This window comes from Pongo abelii, chromosome 8, assembly GCF_028885655.2.
Source record: "Pongo abelii isolate AG06213 chromosome 8, NHGRI_mPonAbe1-v2.0_pri, whole genome shotgun sequence".
Classification (NCBI taxonomy): domain Eukaryota; kingdom Metazoa; phylum Chordata; class Mammalia; order Primates; family Hominidae; genus Pongo; species Pongo abelii.
In genome coordinates, this window is record NC_071993.2 from 117,204,662 (window position 1) to 117,217,462 (window position 12,801).

Below are 12,801 nucleotides of genomic sequence, written 5' to 3' on the forward strand. Positions count from 1 at the left end.
TGGTGCAGACAAGTACCATGTGCTAGATTCTGTTTCTGGGCAGACACTGGGTCTCTGCCACATGGCCACCTCATTTTTGGTTAGGCCTGGAAAAGAGAAAACAACAAGGGGAACCAAAACCACTGCTGCACTGGGAAAATGTGAATGGGAACCAGGGGGGAGAGCTCCAGGCCCCAGTACACATGAAAGAGAGAACTTCAACCGAAGACAACAGTGCGCAGAAAAGAGAGCTCCTGCCTCGTGTGTGTGTGTGTGTGTGTGTGTGTGTGTGTGTGCGCGTGTGTGTGTGTATGTTTTAGCTGCAGCCAATATTTTATGAAAATGCCGTTAAGGTGAATATAAGCAAATATAAAAATAAGTAAATAAAAAGTAAATTAAACATACAGTGATAACTATTAGAATATAAGAAAGTTATACTGAATAAGTATATTATACCAAACATTTGTGTTAGAGGAACTTTATACAACGCTAATGCATTTTTTTCTTTTTAAAAATTTATATCACAGTAAGATAACTGTAGCTTGTTTTTGGGCAAGAGGCTACCCATGTTGAAGTGGAATAAGGTATATTTTGACACATATATATATATATTCAGCACCTATGAATGGAGGACACAGTTGTGTCTTCCAAGGATAATTTTGATTCTTTCTTTCTTTTTATTTCTTGCCCTATTTTTAAGTAATCTTTTTATTTTGATATAATTGTAGACCTTGTCTACCCTTTACCCAGTTCTCTAATCCTGCAAAGCTGTCATACAATACCACAACCAGGATATTGACACTTCGTACAGTTAAGATACAGAATATTTCCATCACAAGGATTCCTCACGTTGACCTTTTACAGCCACACCTACTTCTCTTCTGCATCCATCCCCTCTATAATGCCTGACAGCCACTAATCTGTTCTTAATCTCTATAATTTTATCATTTCTTTTCTTTTCTTTTTTAACTTTAAGTTCTGAGATACACATGCAGAACGTGAAGGTTTGTTACATAGGTGTACATGTGCCATGGTGGTTTGCTGCACCTATCAACCCGTCATCTAGGTTTTAAGCCCCACATGCATTAGGTATTTGTCCTAATGCTCTCCCTCCCCTTGCCCCCAACCCCTGACAGGCCCCAGTGTGTGATGTTCCCCTCCCTGTGTCCATGTGTTCTCATTGTTCAACTCCCACTTTTGCGTGAGAATATGCGGTGTTTGGTTTTCTGTTCCTGTGTTAGTTTGCTGAGAATGCTGGCTTCTAGCTTCATCCATGTCCCTGCAAAGGACATGAACTCATTGTTTTATGGCTGCATAGTATTTCAGGGTGTGTATGTGCCACATTTTATTGAGCCAGTCTATCATTGATGGGCATTTGGGTTGGTTCCAAGTCTTTGCTATTGTAAATAGTGCTGCAATAAACACACGTGTGCATTTGTCTTTATAGGAGAATGATTTATAACCCTTTGGGTATATATCCTGTAATGGGATTGCTGAGTCAGATGGTATTTCTGATTATATAGAAATGGAATCATGTAGTGTGTAACCTTTTGGGATTAGCTTTTTCTTTTCAGTGCAATTCCTTTGAGATTCATCCAAAAGGTTGTTTGTTTCAGTATTTCATTCCTGTTTAGTGCTGACTAGTATCTCATGGTATGGATGTACCAGTTCGTTTAACCATTCACCTGTTGAAGGACATTTGGGTTGTTTCCAGTTTTTGGTGATTACAGATAAAGCCACTGTAAACGTTCATTTACAGATCTTTGTATGAACACAAGTTTTTCTTCCTCTTGGTTAAATGGCCAAAACTACAATTGCCAGGTCATGTGATTGTTGGATATTTAGTTTTTAAAGAAACTGCCGGCCGGGCACGGTGGCTCATGCCTGTAATCCCAGCACTTTGGGAGGCAGAGGCGGGCGGATCACGAGGTCAGGAGATCAAGACCATCCTGGCTAACACGGTGAAATCCTGTCTCTACTAAAAATCCAAAAAAAAAAAAAAAAAAAAAAAAAAAATTAGCTGGGCGTGGTGGTGGGCGACTGTAGTCCCAGTTACTCGGGAGGCTGAGGCAGGAGAATGGCGTGAACCCGGGAGGTGGAGCTTTGCAGTGAGCCGAGATAGTGCCACTGCACTCCGGCCTGGGTGACAGAGTGAGACTCCATCTCAAAAACAAAAAGAAAGTGCCAAACTGTTTTACCAAGTGACTGTACCATTTTACATTCCTACCAGCAGTGTATGAAGGATTCCATTTCCCCACATCCTCATCAGCATTTGATGTCACTTTGTTTTATTTTAGCTATTTTGATAGGCATATGATGGCTATCTCACTGTGGTTTTAATTTGTGTTGAACATCTTTTCATGTGTTTATTTGCCAACTGTATACCTTCTTTTCTGAAATGTTTCTTCACATCTTTTGCCTATATGCTAGTTGGATTGTTTGCTTTTTTTTTTTTTTTTAACTGTTGGGGTTAGAGAGATGTTTATACATTGCAGATACTAGTCCTTTGTCAGATATGTGGTTTGCGAATCTTTTCTCTCAGTCTGTAGCTGGTCTTTTCATCCTCTTAACAGGATCTTTCATACAGGAAATACTTTTAATTTTGATGGAACTCAATTTATCAGTTTTTCCTTTTAGGAATCATGCTTTTTATGTCGTCTATGAACTCTTTGCCTAGCCCTAGATCCTAAAAGTTTTCTCCTATATTTGTTTCTAGAAGTTTTATATTTTTATGTTTTACTTATAAGTCAGTGATCCATTTGAGTTAATTTTTATAAAACGTATGAGACTTAAGTTGAGGTTTCCTCTCTTTTTTTTTTCTTCCTATAATGCCCAATTGCTCCAGCACCATTTATTGAAAAAGCTATCCTGGGAGGGCCAGTTTCATTTTAAAAAGTATTTTTATACTTTTAGAGAACCACTAGAATTTCTATATATATACCGAAGTTTTAAAGAAAAGTCTATCTTTCCTCCATTGAATTGCATTTGCACCTTTGTAAAAAATCAGTTGAGCATATTTGTTGGTCTATTTCTAGATTCTTTACTGTCTTATTAATCTACATGTCTATTCATATGCCAATACCACACAGTTTTGATTACTCTGTGTGTGTGCATAAAATACTTGATTTTCTTTTTTTTTTCTTTTTTTCTTTTTTTTTTGGAGACAGAGTCTCACTCTGTTGCCCAGGCTGGAGTGAAGTGGCGCAATCTCGGCTCACTGCAACATCTGCCTTCCGGGTTCAAGCGATTCTCCTGCTTCAGCCGCCGAAGAAGCTGGGACTACAGGCACCACCTTCGGCTAATTTTTGTATTTTTAGTAGAGACAAGATTTCACCCTGTTGGCTAGGCTGCTCTGCAACTCCTGAGGTCAAGTGATCTGCCGGGCTCAGCCTCCCAAAGTGCTGGGATTATAGGCATAAGCTGCCGCGCCTGGCCAATTTTCAAGATTTTCTTTTTCTTTCTTTCTTTCTTTTCTTTTCTTTTCTTTTCTTTTTTCTTTTTTTTTTTTTTTTTTGAGACAGAGTCTCGCTCTGTCGCCCAGGCTGGAGTGCAGTGGTGCGATTTTGGCTCACTGCAAGCTCCGCCTCTTGGGTTTACGCCATTCTCCTGCCTCAGCCTCTCGAGCAGCTGGGACTACAGGCGCCCACCACCACGCCCGGCTAATTTTTTGTATTCTTAGTAGAGACGGGGTTTCACCATGTTAGCCAGGATGGTCTGGATCTCCTGACCTCGTGATCTGCCCACCTCAGCCTCCCAAAGTGCTGGGATTACAGGCGTGAGCCACCTGGCCCGGCCAAGATTTTCAAGATTTACTATATATAACAAAGGAAACCAAAAGTGTTGTTGTGCAGGAGAGCTGTGAATGTGAAACATAGGTGGTGGCTACTGGTTCCAGTATGCATGTGTATATGTGTGTCTATATACATACATATATAAATGTGCATAGTCATGTACCATATAACATTTTGGTCAACCATGGACTGCATATATGATGGTGGTGCCATAAAATTATAATACTGTGTTTTTACAGTAACTTTTCTATGTTTAGATACACAAATATTTACCATTATGTTACAATTACCTACAATATTCAGTACTGTAACAGTCTGTACAGGTTTATAGCTTAGGAGCAATAGGCTGTACCATATAGCCTAGGTGTGTAGTAGGCTATAATATCTAGGATTGTGTACGTGCACTCTATGATGTTCACACTATTATGAAATTGCCTTATGACTCATTTCTCAGAAAGTATTTCTGTCGTTAAGTGACACATGACTATATATATATATATATATATATATATACACATACACACAAAGTCTTAAAATCTGGAAATCAAGTAGATTGATACCCATCACTTTATACTTTTTAATTCAAAATTGTTTTAGCTATTCTAATTCATTTACCTTTCCATATAAATTTTAGAATAATTTTGTTTATATCTACAAAAAATCTTTCCAGGATTTTGATAGGAAATGCATTAAATATGTGTCTCATTTTAGGAAGAATTGACATTTTTACTATGTTGAGTCTTCCAATCCGTTAACATGGTATGTTTCTCATTTATTTAGATTACCTTTGATATCTTTCATCAGCATTGTGTCATATTCACCATACTAGTCCGGAACTGTTTGTTGTTTTATACCTAAGCATTTCTCTAAAGAAAAAATTTGTCAATTTTATTGATTTTTTTCAAAGAAACAACTCTTTATTTTGTAGATTTTCTCTATATTTTGTATTCTAAATTTTTATTTCTACCCTTTATTATTTCCTTCCTACTGCTTGCTTTGGGTTATTTTGTTCTTCTTTTTCTAGGTTTGTGAGGTGAGAGCTTGTTGATTTCAGACTTTCCTCTTTCCTAATTTATTCATTTAGAGCTATAAACTTCCTTCAGTACTGTTTTAGCTTCTCCTCACAAATTTTGATATATTGCATTTGAATATTCATTCAGTTCAATGTATTTTTAAATTTCCCTTGTGTCTTCCTCTTTGATCCATGGATTATATGGAAGTGCGTTGTTTAGTTTGCAAATGTTTGAAGATTTTCCTGTTATCTTTCTATTATTAGTTTCTAGTTTTATTCTATGATAGTTGAAGAACACACTTTGTAGGATTTTATTATTTTGTATTTGTTGAACTTTTTTGCAGCCCAGAATATGATCTACCTTGGTATCTCTCATGGCCACTTGAAAAGAATGTGTATCCTGCTAGAGTTGGGTAAAGTGTTGAATAAATGTTAATTAGATCATCTTTGTTGAAGAGGCTACTGAATTCTTCTATATATACTTACTGATTTTCTGTCTAGCTGTTCCATCAATTATTGAGATAAGATTACTGTGATCTACAAGTATAATATTGAATTTATCTATATTTCTTTTCAGTTTTAGCTTTATGTATTTTGCAGCTCTGTTGTTTGGTACATGTACATTTAGGACTGATATGTCTTCCTTGTGTATTGACTTCTTTATTATTATATTCTGCTCTGTCTCTTGTGTTTTTTATCCTCTGAAGTATACTTTATCTGATATTCAAATAGCCGTATCTGCTTTTCATTGATTAATACTTGCATGATATATCTGTTTTCATCTTTTTACTGTCAACCTGCTTATAGTGTTACATTTGAAGTGAGGTGGTTTGTTTTTTGTTTTTTTTGAGACAGGGTTTCACTCTGTTGCTGAGGCTGGAGTGCAGTGGCATGCACTCAGCTCACTGCAGCCTCCACCTTCCAGGTTCAAGAAATTCTTCCACTTCAGCCTCCTGAGTAGCTGGGACTACAGGCGTGTGCCACCATACCTGTCTAATTTTTGTATTTTTTGTAGAGACTGGGTTTCACCATGTTGCCCAGGCTGATCTCAAACTCCTGAGCTCAAGCAATTGGCCTGCTTAGGCCTCTTAAAGTGCTGGGATTACAGGCATGAGCCACCACGCCCAGCCTGAAGTGTTTCTTGTAGACAGCAAGTTTGGTCATGTTTTTAAATCCATTCTGTCAATCTCTATCTTTTAATTAGTGTGTTATACAATTTATATCTAATGTAATTCATGATGTGTTAGACTTAATTCTGCCATTTTATTTTTTGTTTTTTGTTTGTTCTGTTTTCTGTTTGTTTTTCATTTTTTAGAATTTTATTTTGATTTCTCTACAGTATTTTTGAGAATATCTCTTTGTGTAGCTTTTTATGGAGTCTTATTACAGTCTACTCATATCATCACTTTACCAGTTCATATGAAGCAAAGTACCCTTACCTCTCTTTACTTATCTTTATCCTCCTCCATTCTTTGCCATCTTCCATATATACCATATAGTTAAGAGAATTACATATCCTGTGATATAATTATCTTAACTATTTCCTCTACATACATTTAGAGCAATGTCAGACAGTTTTATTTTCTTTCACCATCAAAATATAATTTTAAAAATTCAAGAGGAGAAGGAAAGTCTAGTATATCTACATGTATTTTCACTTACCATGTTCTTTCTTCCTGATGTTTCAAAGTTCCTTTTTTAAAAAAAATTATTTACTTTCTTGTTTAGAGAACTTTTTAAGCCATTCATTTAGGGTATGTCTGCTGGTGACAAATTCTCTTAGCTTTCCTCATCTAAGATGTTTCATCTTAGATGATATTTTCATCTAAGAAGGATATTTCTTATCCTTCATCCCTGAAGGATATTTTCAGTAGGCATAGGATTCTCAAGTGACAGCTCTTTCAGCACTTGAAAAAGATTGTGCCACTTCCTTCTGGCCTGTATGGTTTTGATGAGAAACATACTCTCATTTGAATTGTTTTTCCCTACAGATAAAGTATAATTTTTCTCTAGTTACTTTCAAGAGTTTGTCATTAGTTTTCAGAAGCTTAGTTTATGGTTATCTTGGAATCAGAAGCTTAGTTTAATTATGGTGTATCTTGGAATGAATCTTTTTGGATTAACCCTGTTTGGGGTTCACTAAGCTACTTGAATCTGTAGGTTTATGTCTCTTGACAAATTTGGGAAGTTCTCAATCATTATTTCTTCAAACACTTTTCCAGCCTTGCTGTCTTTCTCCTCTCATTCTGGAACTCCAGTGATAGGAATGTTAAATCATTTATTATAGTTCCATAAGGCTCTGCTCATTTTTTTCAGTCTATTTTTCTCTCAATTGTTCAGTTGAATAATTTCATTGTTCTGTTTTCCAGCTCCATTTTTCCTTCTTCTGTCTCCTCCCTTCTGCTGTTAAACCTATCTACTGAACTTTTTACTTTTGTTATTGTACTTTTTAGTTCTACAATTTCCATTTGGTTCTTCTTTATATCTTCTTTTTTTTTTTTTTTTTGCTGAGACTTTCTATTTATTCATATATTTCAAGTATGTTTGTAATTATTCATTGAAGCATTTTATCGTAGCTATTTCTCTTTCATCTAAGCATTGTCATCTATTTTTAAAATTATTTTTTAAATTGACAAACACAAGTTGTATACATTTATAATGTGCAACATGTTGTTCTGTATATATGTGTATATACACAATATGTATATATTGTGGGATGACTAAATCAAGTGAACTAACATATTCATTACCTCATATATTTATCATCTTTTGTGGTGAGAACACATGAAATTTACTCTCTTAGCAATTTTCAAGTATACAGTACATTGCTATTAACTATAAGCACCATGTTGTAAATTGATTTATTGAATTTATTCTTCCTGTCTAACTGAAAATTTATTTTTTTTGAGACACAGTCTTGCTCTGTTGCCCAGGCTGGAGTGCAGTGGCACGATTTTGGCTCACTGCAACCTCCGCCTCCCTGGTTCAAGCGATTCTTGTGCCTCAGCCTCCCATGTAGCTGGGATTACAGGTGTGCACCACCATGCCCTGCTAATTCTTATATTTTTGGTAGAGACAGGGTTTCACCATGTTGTCCAGGCTAGTCTCGAACTCCTGACCTAAGGTGATCTGCCTGCCTTGGCCTCCCAAAATGCTGGGATTACAGAGGTGAGCCACTATGCCCAGCCCTAACAGAAATTTTATCCTTTAGCCAACATCTCCTCAATTCTCCCTCCTGCTCCTGTCATCTTTCAATTGTCTTTTTTATTTGGTTCGAGATCTTGCTGGTTCATAGAATGACGAATGATTTTTTTATGGAAACCTGGAAATTTTCCTGTTACGTTATAAGGCTCTGCATTTTATTTAGACCTTCTGTTTCATGTGGCTTTCTCTAACACCACCACGGGTGGGGGAAGAAAAGGTACTGCCTTGTTATTGCTAGGTGGAGATAGAAGTCCAAGTTCCCTTGTTGGTCTCCATGGACACTCGAGGGGGCGCTTTGTTAAATTGTGCAGGAATGGGAGCGCCTCTGTGGTCACCACTGAACCACAGTGGGGAGGGCCCTTATTACCAGCTGGTAAGATTGAAGGTCATGGCCCCCTATTCTGCCTTCTCTGACATCATTCTTGTGGAGGAGTTTCGAAGGCGTGTTACAGCCTGGCTAGGGTGAAAGTTGAGGCTCCCCACTTGGCCTTTTCTGGTGAGAGTGTGGGTGGGGTCACACTTTCTCTATGATACTTGGCTGCAGTAGAGTGGTTATTATCTAAAAGTTTTTGTCCTGCTAGGCTGTCCCTTTCCTGGTCCTTTGGCTAGAGAGAATAGGCTTTTGTTGAGACTGTTTTTGCCTCTGCACTTTTTGGTGTGTCCAGGTTACTGGCTTCTTCAGCTCCAAGCCTGGCACATATGAGGCAAAAATAAAATCCAGAGAATTAATCACTGTGTTGTTCCTAGGCTTCTGAGATCTCTGGGCAGTCTTCCTTTCTCTCTCCACCTTTTAGAGTTGTCTTATGCTTGTTTTATATATAATGTCTAAGGTTTGGGGTTGCGCTTAGGTGGAATAGAGAAAAGTATGTCTACCCCTTCTTTTTGAAAGTGGAAATTCTTTCTGCCCCATTTTTACTTACACCTCTTAACCGAAGCAAAAGCCCACTAAAATTTCAGTATCATTCCAACTTTCAGCATAACTCATCAACATTTTTAAGCGATCAAAATCCTTTGCTAATAGAACGTCTCCATGAGATATTTTGGGCCCATCTTTCCAGAGAGCTAATCAGGCCTGAGTTATTCAAGTATCCTTTCTGGGTAAATCTGTTATCACAGTAAAATTAACCCCATCAAAGGATGTTAAATCTCCATAGTTCAAAGAGGGAAGATAGTTTTACATTCCGAATGGCTGTCCTAAAAACACCAAAATGCCCAGCTGTTGGGTCTTGCTTTACCACGTCAAAACTCCGACTGGTGGCTGGTGATGTCCCCAAATTAAGTATCTGCAGCCCACATCCCACTTTTTAGATTTGATCTCCTGGAGATGTGGCCTAAATTCCTATTATGTTTCTTTCAGCAAGGCAAGTGACCAAAATCAAATCAGAAACAAATCTCTGAATATTATTAATAAAGAAATTTCCTTTGAACTAGAGTCTTTTTAACTGTGTTTCCCAGAGATTTCCTGTGCAGCTTCAAAAGGAGTTCATGCCTACTTTGATTAGGACTTTATCTCAAATCCTAATGGAGACAGGCGTTTTCTCAGAATATCCATAAGCATGAATGTTAGCCAGTTATATAGCCTTGTAAAAAAAAAGCAACATAACCTCTCCTTGGGATCCACACTAATAAAATGATTTTCTTCATTAGAGGTGAGAGGCAGCTATTTATCCAGCTCTGAACCCTGTGGCAGGAAAACTTCTGGAAACCCAGAGAACTTTTCTGTTGGTACCATGTTTGCTCTTAGGTTCGTCCTGATGTTGAACAAACATGGACAAAATGCTGTGTGTTGCAAACAGATAATATATTTTCTTTTATTTCACTATTATTTTAGTTATTTGGGGATTTGGAGAAAGAGGATGGGGTGGGGGTTGGTTAATGGAGACAGATGGCCAATGCAATTATCACTTGAAAAACAGGTTTGTCCTTCAAAAATGACAACAGTGGACTCTCAATGGCAGGTGAAATTTGAAAAAGGATTAGGAAAGGATTACCTAAGAGAAAAAGAACAGGTGCATCCAGGGTGCTCCAGTGAGTGGGGAGGGTGAATGACACCCTCAAAATAGTCCTTTTGCATTTCAGTTCTATTTGTACTCTGGACTTTGACAATGATCAGTGCTGGGTGAGTTTGGGCTCATCTTAAAGATGGGCAAAAGACAGAATGAGCAAAGAAGTTTCCCTCCATTCTTTGAAAGGAAAACAGAACTTAAAGATCATATGTTGTACTTTTGGCCGGACGCGGTGGCTCACACCTGTAATCCCAGCACTTTGGGAGGCCGAGGTGGGCGGATCACGAGGTCAGGAGATCAAGACCATCCTGGCTAACACGGTGAAACCCTGTCTCTACTAAAAAATACAAAAAAATTAGCCGGGCATGGTGGCGGATGCTTGTAATCCCAGCTACTGAGGAGGCTGAGGCAGGAGAATGGCGTGAACCCGGGAGGCGGAGCTTGCAGTGAGCTGAGATTGCGCCACTGCACTCCAGCCTGGGCCACAGAGCAAGACTCCTCTTAAAAAAAAAAAAAAAAAAAGATCATATGTTGTACTTTTTAGTGAAACAGATGTACAGATGTACCTGAGGAAAAGGCAGGAAACCCACAACTTTCAAAGCTCTCCACTCGGCGTGAGCCCCAGTTCTCCTCTTCGCAACCCTGGAAATAGGTAGGGAAAGAATATTAATTATCTGGGGAAGGTGGCTGTAAAGTCAAGGCAAGAATTTCTATAAGGGAGCTTATCAAGGAGTATTATGGATGGAAGTGATCATCTGGCCCATACTCATTAAACAGATGAAGAGACTGAACCATAAGCGATGCAATGACCTGCCTAAGGTCATGACAAGTTATTGGCAAAGTCACAGCTGGAAATCAGGGAATCAGGTCCCTTTTATCCACCCCAGCCCTTTTTATGCTATGAGTAATGCTATTTTGGCTAGGCACGGTGGCTCAAGCTTATAATCCCACCACTTTAGGAGGATGAGGAAGGAGGATTGCTTGAGCCCAGGAATTTGAGACCAGCCTGGGCAGCAACATAGTGAGACCCTGTCTCTACAATAAATAAATAAATAAATAAATACGTGGGTGTGTGTGTGGGTGTGTGTGTGTGTGTGTGTGTGTGTGTGTATCCAGGAAGAATGGTGGCTTGCATCTGTAGTTCCAGCTACTTAGGAGGCTGAGGCAGGAGGATTACTTGAGCCCAGGAGTTTGAGGCTGCAGTGAACTATAATTGTGCCATTGCATTCTAGCCTGGGCAACAGAGTAAGACCCTGTCTCAAAAAAATTTTTTTTAAAAAGAGTAATACTATCTTAACAGGCTTGGCCCATGTCTTTCCCTTAAAAGCTGAAAGATGGGAACAGAGGGTTCTGAGCCTACATTCTGTTCAGCAGAGGGACTCCTTGAGGAGCTCCAGGTTTTATAGTACTGCACTCCCACCTGCAGTACCAATGGCCCCTGCTCTCCTGCTACTGCCAGATGTTGAGAGAGGGGGATCTGTAGGGGACCTCTGGGAAAGATAACAGCAATAAAATAATAACAACTACTTATTGAGTGCCTTGTCCATGCCAGACACTGGGCTAAGTAGGCATTTTACAGGCGTTATCTCATTTGATTCTCATGATAATCCTGTGAGGCAAGTATAATTATCATTCCCATTTTGCAGATGAAAAACTGAGGTTCAAAGGGGTTATGTAACTTGCCCAAGCTTATATACCCCCAAAGTAATTGACAGAAATAGAATTTGCACCTATCTCTGTCTGGCTCCAAACTTCAAGCTTTGGACCCTGTGTTGTGTGACTTCTCAAGGCGGACTTCACTCTGAGCTCCCCAAGTCACAGGAGAAATTTGGGTGGCTGCTTAACTCACATACACAAAGGAAATGAAATTTGACATATACTGGCTTTGCTGTTTCTGGATGGAGGTGGTTAGTGGGAAGGTTGATGTCTCTGGAGGGCACTGAGCTCCCTAGAGATGGTACTGGGCACTCTGGTGTGACCTTGAAAACACGATGGCTGCACAGTCCAGCTCCACTCTGACTGTGGCTGACTTGATCTCTGGGATGTGGCCCAGCAGAGCTCCCTGAAGGTAGAACTTTGGGTAGGTGACGTTTGTCACATGTCTCCATTCCTTTCCTACTTAAGGGTTGCCCACTCTGGGCCAAACCCCATTTTCCCTCCTATGATCTCAAAGATTTTAGCTCCCTTCTATCAGTGATTCCCAAGCACAGCTGCCCACTAGAATAACCTAGGAAGCCTTTTAAAATTGTTAGTATCTGGACCGCATTTCAAGAGATTCTGATTTAATTATTCTCAGTTGTTTCCCAATTACGGTTGCCAGATAATATATAGGATGCTCAGTTAAATTTTAATTTCAAATGACAACGAGTAATTTTTAGCATAAATATGTCACAAATATTACATGGACCATATTTATACTAAAACATGATTTGTTGTTTATCACAGATTTAAATTAACTGGGCATCCTGTATTTTCACTAGAAAAATTTGGCAATCCTATCCCCAAGTGATTCTGATGTACAGGCACAGGCTGAGAATCTGCCATATGCGATCCACAGTCCTTGCAAATGCACTTTTGCATTACTCTCCACTTCACAACCTCTGGCCGGGGCAGCAAATACATGCATTTTCTTAGGGTCTTCTGTGGGTAATGGCCTAGTGTCTGCCCTCTAACTCAGCAGTGGGGCTGATCACGTGAAGGGGAAGACAGACACCGTGAGAGGTCACCGTGGGTGCTCATGGGAAGTTGGTAATGTCTGATAAATAACTGGAGGTGCTGCCTACTCCCTGGGCTGGTCCTGTGTGGAGTT